General features: G+C 40.6%; 1 protein-coding gene across 2 annotated transcripts in view; it reads right to left on the reverse strand.

The window, feature by feature from the left end:
• The window catches only part of AKT1 (AKT serine/threonine kinase 1), a 114,432-nt gene extending 97,600 nt beyond the window's left edge, over window positions 1-16,832 (reverse strand). The window contains exon 1 of one of the 2 annotated variants that reach the window (XM_034418586.3): window positions 16,543-16,832. The gene's annotated coding sequence lies outside the window, so the exon portion shown is untranslated. Of the gene's footprint in view, window positions 1-16,515 lie in introns of both variants that reach the window. The other variant, XM_034418587.3, reaches the window with a different exon arrangement.
• Window positions 16,833-19,661: the final 2,829 nt, after the last annotated feature.

Here is a 19,661-nt window from a genome sequence, read left to right on the forward strand (position 1 = left end):
ATTCAATGCTACTGTAGAGTCATGGGAAGCGTTTGTTACACGGTTCGAGTGTTTTTTGATCGCTAATGACTACCGTGAGTTGTCAAGTGAGAGGAAACGGGCGTACTTCCTGAGTCTGTGTGGGCCAGAAATGTTTGAAACCGCGATGACGTTAATGGCCCCATTGTCAGTACACGCAGGCACCTGGGAGGAATTCCTGACTAAGTTAAAAAATCATTATGCTCCCGCGCCATCCCGTATAGCTCGCCGTCAGCACTTCTACCACCGAGACCAGGCTGAGGGCGAGTCAATAAGTCAATATGTGGCGGCACTTAGAAAAGCAGCGAGGCACTGTCAATTTACTAATTTAGACGATTATCTATTGGACAGATTAGTCAGCGGAGTGAGGGACGAGAACCTCAAGCGCCGGTTAATAGCCAAGCCTGACTTATCATTCCAGGACGCCCTAGATGAAGCGTGCGCCGCTGAATTAGCCGTTCTGTCACTGGCTGATTTACCTAGGGGACAGTGCTCTAATAAGACAACAGGCGAGCAAATTCATCAAAATGAGACTGAGTACAGTGATGAGGACAGCCCTGCGGTAGAGGGTGCTGTGGCTCGCATCAAGACTTCTCAGCGGCCCGGGAGACAGGCTAAACTAGCACAGGGGGATTGCCGGAGCTGCGGAGGGAGTCATCACGGGGAATCGCCTGGGGCCCCGTGGTCGAGGTTGCATATTGACCTCGCTGGTCCGTTGCAGGGTCAGTCCTTCATGGTCCTCACTGATGCGTTTTCAAAATGGGTTGAAGTCGTCCCATTGCGGTCAACTACAGCAGAGGCTGTCATCAAGGCATTGCGATCACTATTCATAACACATGGGTTGCCAGACTGCATTGTTTTGGATAACGGTCCACAATTTACTGCGGCCGAATTCGAGGGGTTTTTAGCCCACAGGGGCATACGGCATTGTTTAGTATCGCCGTTTCATCCTTCCAGCAATGGTTGTGCGGAACGCGCTGTGAGATCCGCAAAAGAAGCACTGAAAAAGATCGGGCACGGGACGTGGGCTGAGCGGGTGGAGGAGTTCTTGTTAGCTCAACATACCATGCCCTGTCAACTAACTAACAGGAGCCCGGCCGAACTTTTAATGGGCCGGAAGCTCCGCACAACCTTAGATCATTTACACCCCGCGTACGGCCATGCCAAGCCCTTAGATGCCCTGAGACAATACCGTTCATTTATTATAGGGGATCACGTATACGCCAGGAACTACGGGGGAACGCCCTTATGGTTGGCAGGCAAGGTAGTTGGGATTGCAGGTCCCTGCTCCTACCACATTGAGATGGACGAGGGAAGAATTTGGAAGCGACACAAGGATCAATTGAGGGCTCGGAGGAAGGGAGCCAACTGTGGGGGTGTGGAGGCAGAGTCAAACTTTCCGGAAGTTAGTTACGAAAAGGGACACCCGGTGCCGCCACAAGCGAACACACCGACCACACAAGGGGGAGAGGGTGAGGAGGAGAACTTACCTTCGCTGGATAGGAGAGGCAGTACAGTAGAAGTAGGGCGCGAGGTTAGCCCGCAGCCCAGGGTTGAGGGACCATGGGAGGTGAGTTCAAATTCGCCGCCAGAGTTGGCCGGAGGGGTGGAGCCCAGACGCTCAGGGAGGATACGGCGAAGACCAGCTTACCTAGGCGATTACGCATGCGCCTCAGGTCGGCGCATGCTCAGCTAGGTGGAAAGGGGTGTTACATATTGAGTTAAGTTGATTGGGGTTTTGTGATTGGTTGTTGTAAGCACAGCGTTCATTGGTTAACAACTGACAGCCGGCAGTATAAAAGGAGCTGTCAAGTGCGGGTTCTGGGTTCTGTCATTATTGTTAATAATAAAGGTTGCGTTAGTTTACAATTCAGTCTCTGTCCTGTCAGCCGGTTATAAGAATGAAATACCCACAATACTGTCAAACTATTTACTAAGACTGTATTACTATTAGTCTTCTCATCCTTCCCATTACCTATCTCCTCCTACTTATGACTATAACCTTGTTGCTTGTATCTTTACAGTTTATATTGTTTTATTTAGTTTCCTAGTATGATTTTGATTGCTTATTTAGTATCCTATGTCTATCACTAATCTTATGTTCATGATGAATGTATTTATGATGACTATGATCATGATTTATTAGTTATATCTTTTATGTACAATGAGAGTTTATGCACCGAAGACAAATTCCTTGTGTGTCCAATTACACTTGGCCAATGAAGAATTCTATTCTAATCTAAAAAGTGACTGTTGAATGTAGTGTAGGGTCAGGGCAGCCAGGCCCCGGGGGTGGGGGCAACTAGTGAATATTTAAGACACCCTGTGCTCCACTACCCCAAATCCACCATCTTTTCCGTCCTGCAGACAAAGTGTATCCAACTGGACATTCGTAAGGCAGCTGCTGGCCATGTGAAACCTTCTCCCTGAGGCCTTGGATGACTTTGAGAAGCCGAGAAGAAAGCCTTGTGAAGGGCCAGACCAGACATGCCTCATCAATAGTGGGAGGAAGAACATGGCAAAGATTAGCTGTGGGCAGTTGTGGCGATGGAGTGCAGGGCGACAGAGTGGCGGAGTGCAGAATGGCCAAAAAGGCAGAGATGAGGGGAAATAAGCATTGGGGGAAAGTTGAAGCACCTCCTATGATCTTAAAGAGGGCAGGATGCCAAGTGCCCAAATTTTGATCACAAGACCACCAGGGCACTGCAATGGCCATAATTACAAGGACTGGCCATTAGTGCCATTCATTCAATGCCATCGTAACTTTGAAGGGTCACTGAATGAATGGTCTTTAAGTGAAAAGTACCCGTACAATAATGAAGCTGAAACCAGCCTAGGAAAAAGCTGCTGATTCCTAACTCACTATACTGAAATTTTCAACCAGAAAGCTTCTTTCTTTTGGAAGCAATAATTAATAAAGAAACGTTAAAATGGAGAGTTCTATTGTAATAAAAAAGCTGTTATCTACTAAGTTCAAAAGCAACAGTTCAGAGAAAACCTTATCTTTTCCTGGTATTTATTAATTAAGAAAAACACTCATAACAAAACAAAAACTTAGCACCTTAGCAACGGACTTCTCACTGTAGTTATTTTTCCTTTAAGGAAATGTCTTATCTGCTGCTTGTTAGCAAAACTGAATGTAAATCTATGCAAATTCACCAAGGAAGTGAAACAAAAGTCTATTATCAAGAGAGAAAAACCCCACTTCCAAGCACAGCATTGTAGCTGAAGCTGAAGTATCTTTCATATCCTCAGTTTTAGCATTTTCCCACTCAAATGTTTTCTAAAGCTGCCTTGCACTGACTCACACAGTACTTCTGAATGGATGACTGCAGTAACAGGCAGTACAGGTAGTGCTCAGTTTGTGACCACAGTGGAGCTCAGAATTTTGGTTGTAAGTTGCAGTTGTAAGTTGATGCATCACATCACTGGACTTCCTTTTACAACCTTTTTTTTACAACTGTCATAAAGTGAATCATGTAGTTGTTATGAAAATCAAATGGTTATTAAACAAATTCATTCTTTCAAATGGGCAATTGTTCTTAGAAAACAAGTAAAAAATGTCACCAATTATAGTGATGTGATTGCAGGAGAATGTTTACAAGTTGTAAATGCAAGCTCGCTACCATTTGCCTAAAGTGCAATCATGTGACCACGAGGTGTGGGTCTGCGTAACTTGAAGGATGGGTTGTAAGTAGCTTTTTTAGAAGTCTAACATAAATTTAAATAGTTGTCAAGGACTACCTGTAGTTCACATTTGGGAATATAGCCATTGCTTCTTTTTTTTCTTCAACTATTAGTTGAAGAAATTAGTTAAATCAGTTGACCTGGAGGCAACCAAAAACTAGGGGAGAAATCCACAAAACCATGGTCTATGTGATGCTTCAATGTAGTCTCCTCAACTTGTACCACTAAATGACCTGACACTGTTTTTCCAACAATTCTGAGATGCAAAATAATGCAAAAATACAGTTGCTCACCTTGTCCCCAAATAAACACCCACCCACAATCTAAGCTTCACATCTCCAATCGGGAAGACTAGCCCATTATCAAATACAAGGGTAGTATACATTTAAGTACAATCAGTGGTGGGTTGCTATTGGTTCGCCCTGTTTCGGGCGAACCAGTAGCAGAAGCGGCGAGAGGCTCCACCCACCTGCCCAGACATCATCAAATACACTCTGCACGAGTGAACCGGTAGCAAAGGTAAGTGAAACCCACCGAGTACAATGCAAGAAACTTTGAAGAAGTGAATCATGTTAAGAGGACACTCTTGCAAATAAGCCTAAACTTGTTGGAAACCATATTAATCTGGTAAATAACTAGTAAATGTAAAGGCAAAGATTTTCCTTGTCCAGTCGTGTCTGACTCTTAAAGGGCAGTGTTCATCTCCCGACTCATAGGCAGTGTTCATGTTCCCTTCTCCCTTAGCCAAAGGGGCCAGAGTTGTCTGAAAACATTTCCATGGTCATGTGGTCAGCATGACTATATGCCAAAAGGACATGGAATCCTGTTATCTTCCCACCAAAGTGGTATCTATTTATCTACTTGCATTTGCATGCTTTCGAACTGCTAGGTGGGCAGGAGCTGGGGCAAGTAACAGGAGCCCACCCTGTTGCATGGCGCTCAAACCCAGCTTTCCAGCTGACAAGCTCAGTATCTTTAATCACTGAGCCATTGCATCCCCTATAAATAGGCTAGTAAAACAATACAAATTGCTACCAAATAAGCTGAGGAAGGAATGACACCAATATCCCTTTTCTTCAATCTGATGCTTTTCTATGAAAGTGAAATAGAGAAATGATGAAACAAGCTGTTTGCCCTCTACCAAGATTAAACTCCAGTTCATCTATGGCTAGAAGTGATTCACTGTAAAGCCACATCAAAAGGAGGCTAGATATGCACATGATAAGCCAGAAGCAATTTGGGATCTACATGTGGCTTCTAAGCAGTCCCAGCTCTCATCTCTAAAGGCACTACCATGGTCCTCAAACAGCGGAGCTGAATGAATGATAATTATGATTGGTCCATGAAGTTCCAGCCATCACAGTGTATCCCGTGGTCACAATATAGGTACTTGGCAACCAACCTGGATTTCCAATCAATGCAGTATCCTATGGTCACATAACAGCAATTTGCAACCTTCTCTGCTGGCTTCCCACAAGCAAAGTCAATGGGGAAGCTGGCAGAAAGTCGAAAGTCATAAGTCTCAGTCATATAAGCTTCTCACTTAACGATTCATGATGATTCATTTAATAATGGTAACCGGGGACTGCCAGAACTGCTGTCACTAAGTGCCATGGTCACATGACATCATGATTTGCAACTGCATCACTTAGCGATGGAAATTCCAGCCTCAATTACCACTGTTAATGAGGACTACCTGTTCAATGCCAGAAATTTAGTGGGACTTTTTTGTTGTTTTTCTACAGCTAAGATTAATGTGCTACATGATCAAAGTCAATAATTTCCTGAATCTACTACAGATATCTGCCCAAGCTTCTCACAATCTAATAGCTAAGAAATGACTTCATTTATTGATTTTTCAACATTAAAAATTCCCTGAATGTTAAGTCTTGTTTTTTTATTTCTACGTTCAAGTTTCAGTATTAGAATTCACTTGACAGTGCAAAGCCAAGGAAAAGGTAACACCACTTTTAGGAATATGAGACAGCAACCTTATATGCAGGTTTGCAAAGATGCTATGGAACTCAGTGGCATTTAGGTATGAACACATGTGCAATGGATTGCACCACTCACCTTCCCCATTCTACAAAGCTTAACTCCACAGAGGAGAGAAAACAAATTCTGAATACCTTTGCTCTAAATTAAATAACATGCAGGGGTCAAAATAGTTCACATTCAGGAAGGAACAGAGCCAGAGCAACAATGTTATAGAAGCAACATAACTTAGCGATCAACAATGATTTATTCCGAATAGTCTATATTGGAGCATGTTTGTTAATATGCAACTATGCAAAACTTAGGTTTGCCCCAGAAAACACACAATATGTTTCCCAAATGGCCTAAATTACTAGAAGTTTTCATCCCAGCCATCATATATCAAAAATAAAGAGAACAATTTTCCTTGATGGGTGATGGTACAAATTATAAAAATTAAACCAATAAATAAAATGGGATGCAAATACCTTCATTTGGAAAATAATTCGTAGAACTGTTGTGAACATGGGTCATTCAAGGTGACCATATCTTGTTTTCTTAGCTATTGGCCACGTGATAAGAGCAGTAAAAGTAAATCAAAGTACAAAGATGTGAAACTTCTATGGAAGTTTATACAGTACCAGAAATATGCCACCTTGTAGATTAATAAAAGTACAGTAAACATTCACTAGCATTTCTGACTTAATGAAGTTACATTATATATTTATTTATGTATTCACCATAATATTTAAGCCACTCATACCCAAACTATAATTCTGATGAGAAAATATTGTCAGAATCCCTTTAGATTAGAGGTGTCAAACACAAGGCCCACGGGCCAGATCCAGCCCATGATGTGGTTGGATCCAGCCCATGGGGCCGTCCTGGAAAATGTAAGGGGCCAGCCCACATTGCTTTGGCCCGGTCTACCCAATGCGAAGAGGAAACATTGGGCCAGTGTGGCTTCGGCCCGGTCTACCCAATGCAAAGAGGAAACATGCCAGCAGTTTGGGGAGTGGCGTCACGCTGGCCACGCCCACCCAGTCAGCCACACCTACCCAGTCAGCCACATCTGGCTGGCCCAAGGTCAACCACAACCCTGATGCAGCTTTCAATGAAATTGAGTTTGTCATCCCTGCTTTAGATCAAGGTAATTGTATTGTAAACTGGGAGTGTAAATGGCTTAGTTGGTGGACTCAATCAATCAATCTGTCTGTCCATCCATCCATACTCTGCAAGATGCATTCGGTTGTATGCTGGGGACAGATCTATTTTTATTTTCTTAAAGCCTCTTTACAACATCTAGACAGTGCTGTGAAAAAGTATTCATGCCTACTTGGATTTTCTGAATTTTTAAATACAACTGCCACTTTAAGTAATCAGAGCTCCAATGTGGGTCCTATTGATAGAGAAAGGGAGTTTGGGTAAACAAACACTATCAAAGGTTGGTGCCTACTGCATTTGTTTCGTAAACAAAGTAATTCAATGTGTGATACGTCAATACAAAAAAGTAATCACTTCCTTAATAAATGGCTGTACAGAATGATCTTTATTTGCAATAAGTACAGTACAACCAAATATTTCTTGCAATTGGTAATCGGTCTCTCAGTGTTCTGCAGGTATTTTGATCCATTCTTCCATAGCAAAGTACTTCAATTCAGTTTCTAGCACTAACTGTTTGTTTTAAGACTTGCAACTTCTTGATGAAGTTTAAGACTTCCACTTTTTTTCTTTCTCAACTATTTTCCTAGACTTACTAGATCTGCAATAGCTATCTTATTGCAAAATCCACTTACGTTTCACTTTCATCTGATAGACAGTTTGATAGTCTCTTGAAGAGAATTTTCCAATACTGCAAAAAGCAAAGGGTATGCTTTCTTCAACAATGCCACTAATAGCAGACAACCCGTTACATTTCATATAGTCTAGATAAGAAAATCAAGTTTACATTAATTTTATCATTACAACAGCCACATAGATTCTAAGCAATTTTTTTTTCCAAAAAAATTACAGGTAGTAATTGACCATAATTGAGCTCAAAATTTCTGTTGCTAAATGAGACAGTTAAGTGAATTTTGCCCCATTTTACAATCTTTCTTGCCACAGATGTTAAGTGACTCACTGCAGTTGTTAAGTTGTAACACGGTTGTTAAGTGAATCTGGCTTCTCCATTTACCTTGCTTGTCAGAAGGCCCCAAAATGTGATTGCATGATCTCAGGACACTGCAACCATCATAAATATGGGTCAGTTGCACAGACTCTGAATTTTGATCACATGACCATAGGAAAGCTGCAAAGGCCGTAAGTGTAAAAAATGGTCTTAAGACACTTTTTTCTGGGTCATTGTAACTTTGAACAGTCACTAATGAACTGCTGTAAATCAAAGACTACCTGTACTAATGCATTTAATGTATAGTTGAGATTAACAGTCACATCTCCATTCCGTTAGCCCAGCAAATCAAACCCTCCCTGTAACTCAGATCTGGTTAATTCTCAAAGCTGAGTCAGAAATACCACAGGATGATATGGCTAGGCAGCATACTTAGGGGAAAGGCAAGATCTAAGAGCTACAATGCAAAGCAGATAGCTGGGATTTCCCTGTTTTTGCCTAGATTTTAGAGTGAACAGAACTGGGGGCACTTTATTTTTCAAAAATTGCAGTTTCATGTACTGTGTTGTATCTCAAAATGGTAAGAATTCACGCTTTTCATTGTCAAGCAAAATCGAGTTCCTATAACATACTCATCATTCTGAAAGACAAAAAAAATGTTTTCTAGAAAGTACCTCTTAAGTAAAGAGATTGCAAAGGTAATACTAATTCTTAAAATATGCATGAAAGCTAAATATAATCAAATTACAAATATAAATAAAACGTTACAGTATTGTGTGCTCCTGTACCATATTTCAACCTGTCAATCATGCTGTGTGCCAGGAGGCACCATCAATTCAGGGTGAAGGACATCTCCACTGTGAGCCGAGCAGGAGATGCAGCAAAGTTCTTAATGTAATGTTTGGAGGATGCGAGAGACCAGATGGGATGAAACAGGGTGAAATTGTATCCCAAAAAAACCAATATGGCTGTTATCCAGAAATCTCTCTAGTTCCAGGTTAGTCGCACTTTTGGTCTTCAGAAAGAGCAAGGGGGTGATCAGAGGTTCTCTTAAGACTTCGGGTTTCTGAATAACAGAAACTATTTTATTTCAAAATAATTTTTTGAAATGGAGAAATCTGGGGCTCTCAACATTACTTGACTCAAACCTCACTCCTATTTCCTTTTTTGTTTAGGATGACCGAAATTTGAAGAATCATAGATTATGTTAAACCAGCATAAACTAGTAAGCCATCTGTGCCCTTCCAACCATATTACAATTCCTAGCATGCCTAAGGTAGCAGGGCTAAGAGTGAAGACTGATGGAAGATGTACTTCAATAATATAAGAATGCTATAATGTGGTTTATTATATACAGGTTTTGCAGCCCGCTTGTATCCAAGCACTACAATTCTCAAATCATGGTTTATGGCTTACTGTGTTGAAAATAAAAGCCAAATCAAGCCTCCAAATACAGTATGTGATATTAATAAGTAGCAGTACCATTGTTAATTCTCTGCAAGTTATTTTACTTGATCTTTCAACTAAATAAATATGTGCTGGGTGGGAGAAGTTTAAAAATGGTGTTGTTTAAACCTGCCACTGCCACAATGGTTGATCCCCTTTTCCTGAATGTTATCACAACAAATGTAAGGTACAGCTTGTGAACTGTGGTCTTATTAAGCTTCTCATGTAAACATGGACATAGTGCAGGAGAAGAGTTTCAATGCCCTCCACATAAACAAGAGCTAAGAAATCCCTGCTCACAAGACACTCCTGTAAATTAACTAATTGGCTGTCACAAAATGCTGATCTCCATCAATAATCACTTAAAATGCAAAGAGACTCCTCTTTTTGTCATTTGCAAGGGAAGGCGACTATACTAGTTACTTTTTTATGAATTCAGTTTGCATAGCTCTTCAGAAAAATGAAATTACAGAATGAAAAATTACAGAATGAAAATATAGGAAAATTTAAAACGCACATTATTAAACCACATACCAAAACAGCAATCACATCAAAAGAAATTAAAAAACAAGGTAGAAAGATGCATCTTAAACAAGAATAGATGGTTATGAGTTGAAATGGATATTGTAGGCCATGTACTCCAATTATGGAACCACGTCTCCCAATGGTTTCTACCATCCTAACATATCGGACAGAGTGGGCAAGCTCTGTGTCCCATCAGTGAAGCAATGTCACTTTAGGGGGTGGGCAACTAGGATGTGTTCCTTCTCTGTCATAACACCTATCTTTTGAACAGCTTTCTGCTTCTGAGGCAGAGATGACTCCAACCCTACTGATATTTTGAAGACTATGAAGACCTTGCTATTCTTCCAAGTACTGGGGCCAATGGAGTCTGATATGGGCGCAAGTGTATTGGTTGTTAGATTTCTTCCTTAGGGACCTTAATTAGCTCCTTTTTGTGTTACAGATTGGGATTTTGTTTTGTTTTTATTTACTTGTTGTTCAGAGTGCTTTCAGTAGATGGACAGCCATACAAATGTGGCTTTATTTATTTACAAACAAATAAAACCTTTTGCTCTATTAAACCATCCCCCAAAGATGGCGATCATCTGGTCCTCATTTGAAACTATTCTATGAAGAAGATTCCATGACAATTCTAAGCCAACTACTTCAGCCTATTTAGAATAATTAAAGACATTTGATTGTGGAAGATGCTCAGTGCATGTCCCAAAGGCAGAGAGAGTGAGATTCGGTATTGCCAGTCTGACAACTGTTTTGCAGAGTCTCAGGAAGAGGATTTTCTCCTCATCAGTGACTTGATCATTCAGGTCAAAGCATGATCTTTCCGTTTGAATCCCCTCTGCATGCACCTCAGCCAGACCCATTACTTGCATATTCTATTGGGTCAATCAGAGTCTTTTAAAGAAAATGAGAAAATGAAAGTGGAAATGCACTTGCACTTTCACAATCCTTGTGAAAGTAAGATTTGGCTTTTCTAGCTTCATTTAACACATAAATAGGGGATTCCTGGCTTCCAGGGGGAAATATTCTGGTAGTAAAGGAATACCACCACCCAACCAACCATTCCCTCCACCCTGTACAGTGGGCACAGTTTCGTGGTTGAATAAATATTAATGAACTGGAATAGTAGTTTCTCATTTGTGTGTCTCACATGAGCCTCATGGGGCTGGCTTCCAAGGAGCCAAGTATAATTGAAATTACTGGAGTATTCTTAACATTTGTTTGAGCTATAAAATCCAAACAATTAAGTATGTCAATTAATATAGTTCCTAGGCATCATCTCCATTCCTACATAAAAACATACCCTCCACTCCCACCAAATGTCCCATATACAAATAGTAAGTAGTATGACAAGTTCCAAGTTATCTTTTTTCTACATTGCTTCCAAACAGCCCAAGGTTATAAACAAGAATTTCCTCTGGGTGATTAGCAGGGAACATTACAAAAAGTGGACATGCCTTTCATTTCATGCTTCAAAATGTGAACAGGACTGTAACTAGGTAAAAACATCAGTGACAAGTAACTTTCTTACACAAGGTTACATACTACAGTCTTTAGTACAGCCCCCCTTTCTATACTTTACAAAATGTTACTTTCTCTAAATAAACCTCCAGCCACCACTCATCAGTCATCATCATTGCGCAGAAAGCCAGTAGAATAAGATGGTTATGGAGTACTGTAAATCAAAGATACTATGGTTTAAATCTCCACCTGTCTAGAGTTTATTCTTTCTCAATCGAACCTACCCACCTGACTGCTAAGATAAAAATTCCCATGTAAACCCTCATCAAGCCAGATATAAATACAATAAATAAACATTGTTCCTGCTTCTGGGCCAACAACCTTTAGTAAGCTAAACCAAATCTGATGACCTCTGATTTGTGAATTTTTAAGGGTACAGAGAATGGGGAGGATAAATAATGAAAACTACAAATCCCGTATCTTGAATTCAACTGTCCTTTTTTGCCAAGCTATATCCCATATTTAAAATCAGCAACTAAAGGATATATCAAAATACAGAGAATCAGAGGTCCCTATCAATTCCATATCCAAAGCTAAAATCAGAAAAAGTTTGCATATTGTAGTGACAATTCAGAATACAGATAACAACTACTGCACATATATGGCTTCAGCAAGCTAACTGAAAAGTACAAACAAAACTGTTCCTGAATTAGAAATATTTGGCTATAGTGGCATTTAATATTTGACATTTAAACAGATCCATATTACAGAAATTGTGATAACAGAAGCTGGCACAATCTTGCACTCGTCATTTCAGACTGTAAGTACTGTTTTTAAATATGGTCCTTTGCAAACCCCCGCCCCATCTCTGCATCTGGAAAAGTATTCCTGCCATTTTAACACAAGTAGGATTGTTTAAAGAAATGTATATGTTACGTTGCACACAAATCTATGTTGTTTGGCATGACAATTTTAATGCTTTTACTGCATCCCACTGCAAGTCAGACTTTTTAGGATAACTTTTCATGAAATGATGGAAGAAAAGAAAAGAAGAGACCAAGTTGACAATAAATACTGTACTTTAGATTAGACATGATCATACCAGAGAAACAGATATGATGAAGCCAACATTTGTAAGCAAAGCAAAATGGTCTGACTGTTGTAAGCTGTCCAATGCCACTTAAGTGAGATGGGAGGCCATAAAGAATGAATGAATAAATAAATCAGCTTTAGAACCAGGAATATAGACTGAAATATATAGAAGAATATTCTAACTTCATTAATATTATCACACACTTACGAAGAGGCAGAGTAACTTGCACCTCTAGAAATGTGCAAACTACGAAGCACTGCAAAGGCACTTCTTGTACATAACCACTTAGAACATTGTGCTAGAGATGCAATGACCGTCTGGAGGCATTGCAGATACTGTATGCAGGGCAATTTTTCAGAAACTAATGTGCCAACCTGCAACTCAAACTTCAGATTTGGACCACTGGTCCATCAACCAAAGAGTGGACAGGCATAAACTTTGCAGGGTTTCATCTTCCCAGCCTGCTCTAAATTTGTCAAGATTGAACCTAGGAACTTCTGTTGCTTAGCATCTAATGGAGAGACTGGCCTAAAGTCACCCTTCCTGCTCCAATCCTATTCCTTAATCACTTGTTATACTGGTCACCATCAACTCCAATTCATCTATTCGGATTTTTTATCTGGGATGCAAGAAATTTAATCTGATACCTTCTACAAATACACCATGTGCTATATCAATGAACAGATTCTTTCCAAAGAAGAATACAATGTGCAACTTTGTTTGATGCCCAGGAAAAGCTTGAAATATGCAGGGACTTTACTAATATTCTCCACCATTTGGGGAATGCAAAAGTAAACCCCTGTCAGTTTACTGATCGTTCCCATGCATGTTGTAAATCACTCTTTTGTGCAGGGGACTTGAATCACACTTAGCATGGAGAAATGTTCCATTAGAATCCTACCAATTCATTTTGTTGGATATGATGACATCTTACACAACTTGATACAGAAAAGAGAAGGTCAAGGGTCAATGCACAATATTTTTTAAAGCAAGTTCTCCACATAATAAAGGAAAAAAGCATCTTGTCCATTACCTTGTGTTATTACTACACATTTGTTGTTCAAGCACAAAATCTTAAGTATGGGCCAATTTTTTATGGTACCATGCAGAGTTTTTCTTCACCCTAGGTGGATTTGATTCATTTGTCAGATAACCTGCGGTTCACTTTGTCCTTGGCAAAAATTCACTTTGTGATACTCTTTCTCTACTGACCTACCACTAAAAACTGTTGCAAGAATAAATGAAAAACAATTCTTAAGGGAACTATTTTGAACACCCTGAAGTAAAGCAGAATACAAATTTGATATAGGTAAATCAGAAAGATTTTGATTGATTTTGGTTTACATGTTCATTTTATACAGTCTTTCCTCCACTAGTACATATTATCTCTGGTAATATCTCCCTCAATAGCCATCATTTCTGGCACAAAGGTTTTAAAACATTAATAACTCCATTGGTCCAAGATAACTAAATGAAAATATTGTGGCTATGAATAGAAAGTCAATAGTTCAGCTGTAACAGCAAAAGAACTTATGAAGTTCATTTACCTGTAAACAAATATAGTGGTGATAATTAACCAGGACAGCCTTGGGGGAAAACCCCCACAATTTATGCTACAGTGTAAAAGGAGACTTGTTCTTTGGGTATATTCACGGCAAAGACAAAGGTGAACGAATTACACAAACCAAAATTTGACTGCAACTGAATTCTGTCCTCACATTGAAATTCTTCCTCCCTGAAAGTTACCCTGTTTACTTTCTAGCATGTACTCAGATAGACAGATAAAACTTCCAAAAGAAGAAAAGAAACTGAAAAAATGATAACTGGTATCATACAAACAACTCTCCAGAAAGAACCTGAATCCTGAGTTTCTTGATCCTAGTTTTAATACTGGGCTAGGTTCACACAAAATGATAAGACATCATAGGATTGATAACATGATGAACCCAGCCACTTTGTTTACATATCCTGCTTTAGGGCAGGGGTGCAAAAAAGGCGACATCCAAACCATGTTTGTTTTCCTTTTGAGGAGGATTTTAGAGACCATTAAAGGGAAAATGGATGCTCTAAATGTGGCATGTGCTTCTGATATCAATATTAAGCTTTAAAATTCCTGCATCCCCTCCAAAAGGGGACCCACCTCTTTTTGGATGCAATTCTTGACATGCCATACAAAGTCTGGCTTCATCCTTCAGCTTACAGGAGTTGCACATTTATTGTTTAGGCTTGGGGATGTTATATTGTGTGAATCCAGCTAATTATGATGTGCACAATAAACCAAGGCTAAACAAACCATGGCTCAGCGCCATCTATGAACCACAAATGATTCTCATATTAAAGAAGAAGAGGACATAGGCAGAAGCAGAAGCAGCAGTTTTTCTTGGCATTACTGTTACCCTTCTGCCAGCAGTCAATGGAACCACTGGTTGCTCCCTAGCCAGTCCTTTCAGATGTTACTTCTATCATCACAAAAACATATATTTAAGTTATCAAGATTGTTCACAGCAAGAAAACTGGATGTATTTGTATGGCTGGACTATTTCTGTATAGGTTCATAGTGTTCTCTGCCATTTACACAAAGATAGACATGTGCCAAAAATGGCAGGAACTGAAATTTGCAATCAACAGCTAACCTCGATTTCAAATCCCAGCTCCTGAACATTTTCATTGGTGGTTGCCTTAGGTTCATCATGGTGCATAGTCTGTGGTTAAAAGGATATATGAAGAGGTGAGCAACATTAGCCTACAACAGACGGTTAGTCTCCCATACAAATACTATCCTCCTGCGCAGCTACTACCCATGATTATTGAACCTTTAACAGTCTGAACATGTTGTAATGCAGAGACTATACAATCTGTATGACTTCAAATCAATGGGGCATTTTCAGGACATTAAAACCATGAATGTTCTGTCCAAGATACACACGTATAGAGTTCACCTAAGAATTTGGCTTCCCCAAAACCCTTCTTTGTTTTATTTTAAAAAGTAAATCGATCGAACTATAAACTTTTCCACAACACTCTATGTCTAAGACAAAGGATACTTAGTTATTTCACTTTATCCAGAGTTAACTTAAAAGGGGGCAGGGGGGTTTACACAGGGCCACAGGCTTTGGCAAGCAGCTGAGCACCCTCCACTTGAGTAGACAGGGACCATTACAGCAATCCAATATGCGTCCTCCTAGCATGACACACGGCTTTGCTTCATTTACGTTGTCTGGCCATGCATCTCAGAAAGACAACGTGTGAAGTGAACCCGCCGCGTGTCTTTTACCAAGCTGGGATCCACGAATCAAACCCAAGGGGATGAGGCAGGGAGAGCCGTTGGGTTTTCTAGTGCTGAATGGAGAGGGCGGGGGGGGGGGGCAGGACAAGAAATATTGGATGCTCCCTTCAAGCTCCCTCCTTCCTCGCTGCTGCGCAGGCAGAGCCTCGGCTACCTAGGAAGTAAAGAAGGAAGACGAAGCGAGATCCTGTCTCTTTCCTGCTCAAACAGCTGTGGCCAGCAAATGGGGAAGCCAGAGGTAAACAAACACCGCAGAGAAAAAGGGGAGGGGAGCCAGCGGAGCGACAATTCTTTGCATCCGATTCTCTGCAAAGGCAGATCCCGCTACGGAAATTCTTTCAGCTCCTCTCTTTTTTCCCCCCCCCCACTTTTTGACTTGGGTCAAAAAAAAAAAAAAAAATTGTCCCGTGAGTCAACTACCCGGGTCCCGGGCGAAAATAGGAGATGGAAAAGAAAACAAACGGAGAGGAACCCAAGCAGGGCGACAAAAGACTTCTCGCAGGCGCCCACCTAGAGACACCACCCCCCCTCGCCGTTTTTCCTCCCTTTTCGGGTGCAAACCCTTCCCAAAGCCTGGCGCCCAGCTGCATCTGCAGAAAGCAGCCGCCGCCGCCGCCGCCACTGCAATGCACTAAAAGGTGGGGAGAGGTTGTGGGGGGGGGGAGGGAGAGAAGAGAACACGGGGAGAGGAATAAAGAAATTGAATCCGGCCAGGCCTCTAAGCGAGCGAGAGAGAGAGAGAGAGAGAGAGTCACTTTTTACTACGAGCCATTTGCCAAACCAACAGCTTAACCAGACGCAGCGGGAGAGCAGAAAGAGGTGGCAGCGCAGCTCCGGCCGGGCGCTCCAGACAATGAGGCAGCAAGGGCAGCCGAAAGGCAGAGCAGGCCCCGGAGCTGCTTCCTCCCCATCTCTAACCTGGGAACGGCGCGACGGCTCACTTACATGGCCTGGAAGGGTTGCAATGAAAGCCGCTGGCCGGAGCCGAGGCCTAGGCGAGCTGTTGCAGGCGCCTCCGCCTTTTGCTGCTGGTACCGCTGGTCTCCCAGGGAATCAGCCCATGGAGCCCTCCGCCTGCATCGGTTATGAATGGAGGCCAGAAAGGTTGCCAGCGGCCGAGGGCGCCCGTGCTCGGGCTCCTGCTCTCTCTCTGTCCAGGCTCCCTTTGAAAGAGAGGAACGAGGCAGGCTGGGCGTTGTGGGTTTGGAGCGTAGCTGCTGCCGTTCCCAGTTCCTCCAGCTTCCCTTCCTTTCCCTTCTTTGACTCACTCGCGCACACACTCTCTCTCTCTCTGTCTCTTCCCCGGAACGCCCGCGGGGTCCTACCGCCCGGCATGCTCCTCTCCTTGTTTCCATTCAATTTTTTAAAATAAATAATAACAAACGGCGGCCTCCCGCGCCAACGTACAGACTCACAAAACATCCTTCAGGAAGCTCTCGCCCACTTTCCTCCCGCCTCCCAGTTTACCAACGCGCCCCCCTTTTTTTTCTTTCCTTCCTCGGTTCACCCGGCGCTGCTTTGGCGTTTGGAGGCTGCCGACCGACCTAGGTACGTTTACCTAGCCCTGAACTCCAAATGGGTCTTAACTCTGGAGGAGAGACACGGAGACTTGCCGTAATTACTGGGCTAGGTAGGCAGAGTGAGAGTAAATCGCAGATAATTCAATGTAAGGAGTTCCTCTATATTTTTAGATCGCTTCTCATTGTTAAAAACCTCAAAACGATTTGCATTAGATCAAAGGCAACATTTTTTTTTTTTAAAATAACATACAAAAAAAAAAAAAGACGGGAAAGGAGAAAAACAATTAATTCATTCAAAATTCATACACGATTTTAACATTAATAGGAATAAACTATTTTGCTAAGTTCATATAGTGTCTTAAACTTTTGTTTGGCTTGATTTTAGTGTGTTTTACAAACTCAGCCAAGTGCTATTTATCTGTATATCCTAGTTAAGCAAATTCATTTGGGATGTGTGAAACTAGTCAGTTTTTTAAAAAGAAATAAAAAATACAGTGTTGGAATAAAGTTTCACAGCCATGTTCAAAGTGACAGAAACATCAAAAGACCACACAGTATTGTAATATGTAATACCTGGAGGGCAGTCATACATAATGCTTAATATAGCAGTAATACTTAAAGGGGAAGGAACGAAAATATTATGAGATGAAATCTGGTAGCATCTTTTTTTAAAAAAATATTTTCATCTTAATCTTCCATTCTGTGACCAGCCACCATTTCCATTGAACACCAAAATTTGAAGCCAACTCTTAACTTCGTTTTTGTGCTTCGATTCATGCTAACCAGGCAGCCAGAGTGGCATCTTGATAAAAGCAGGGTTTTTCAAACTATGTTCCATGGAAGCTCAGGATTCTGCAACAATTAGATTCTGTGAGGAGTTCTGTGGGAGGCTAAGCCTAAGGGAAGAAAAAGTTGACTTGAACATAGCCAATTTTCTATCTTTAGAACTTGGCCTCATGCTTGGGGGGGGGGTTCGGCGATTTTTTTTAAAAAAATGGATTCCACAGAATTTGAAAACCCTTGTGTTATAGTGTTGGACAAAGAGTGGACAAATCTAGATTTAAATCAATTTCCAGCCATAGAATCTGGTTTCTTGAGGGACTGCCTATTTTCATAACATCTGCCCTGTGGATTCGATTTAGCAGGTTGGCACAGTCTGAGTTCCTCAGATTAAGTAATGCCAGCTATTGGAATCCCAGAAATGTGCCCTCTCTGTGACGGTACCTGTCTTCTGGAATGAGGTTTCCCCTATTCAAATGCCCCCCATCCTGCTGCTGTTTTGAAGGGTGCTGAAGACACTTTGCAAGCATGACTGAAACCCTGTTCTTTTTCTTTGTTCCCATCTGGGTTTATCTCTGCAGTCTTTTTTTGTTTGTTTGTTTTGTTTTGTTTTCTTGTTTTAATGTTTTTCCAACAATCTGCATGCCATCCAGAGTCACTGGGAGCTGGGTTGTATATACTGTGAATCAATTAATTATAAACATCTTACTAGGTGACTTTGCGCCAATTAATTTCTTTCTGCCTGATCTACTCTACAGGACTGTTGTGGGAAGTGTTTGAGGAGGGAGTGATAATTATGCTGCCTGCACTGGCTAGAAATATGTCAGAATGTAAATCTAATGAGTGAAAAGCATCTTTACATTGATATTTATTTATTTATTTATTTATTTATTTATTTATTTATTTATTTATTATTTAAATTTCTATACCGCCCTTCTCCTTTCGGACTCAGGGCGGTGAACAGCCAAAAATAAAACATTTGTACACAAAAGTTAAAATGATTTTAAAATAATTAAATAAAGTTTGGCCCATAATTTAAAACATTTCAATTAAAATCAGTATCAATTTTAAAAACCAATATAAAATCAGGCCAGCTGGGCTAACTGAAAGAAATAGGTTTTAAGGGCCCAGAGAAAAGGTGGAATACACATCTCAAATGTATATTTTATATTTTATTATTAAGCCTCACTTGACTTGCCTTAAGTTCAATTTTGATTTATTGAATAGGCCACAATGGGTTGGGCTTACATATATCACTAAGCAATGGTTTATAAATGGCACTGGCTGGATTTGCTTCATAATAAACCACAAACAGACAAACAACATTATGTTTTAGCATGATGTATGAACCCAGTGTTTCCAAATTCTTGCTTAAGCTAAAATACTTTATCACCTTTGAAACTTAAAAAAATTAATAACTTCTAATATAAGACTATATAATTGACCCTCCCCACACATAATTATATTTATGGTAAAAAAAAAAAACCAAATAGCAAAGTGTACATATAATCTAAATGTTTGACATTAGATCAAACAATTTAACAAATAATATAAATGGATAAATATTATATAAAATGTTTAAAATTTGAAATTACTAATATGTTACTAAAGACCTGGCTTTTATAGCCATAGTTAAAAATTTGGCTGTTGCCAATGTAATTTTAGGATTTTTATCTGTGGGTAGATTTTTAACCTGTAAATGGCTTTCACGATTAATTCCTGTACTGAGTTTCCCCATAATCTTTGTTTAATATAATAAAACGC

The sequence above is a fragment of the Pantherophis guttatus genome, chromosome 1 (assembly GCF_059756535.1).
Source record: "Pantherophis guttatus breed Tessera chromosome 1, ASM5975653v1, whole genome shotgun sequence".
Classification (NCBI taxonomy): domain Eukaryota; kingdom Metazoa; phylum Chordata; class Lepidosauria; order Squamata; family Colubridae; genus Pantherophis; species Pantherophis guttatus.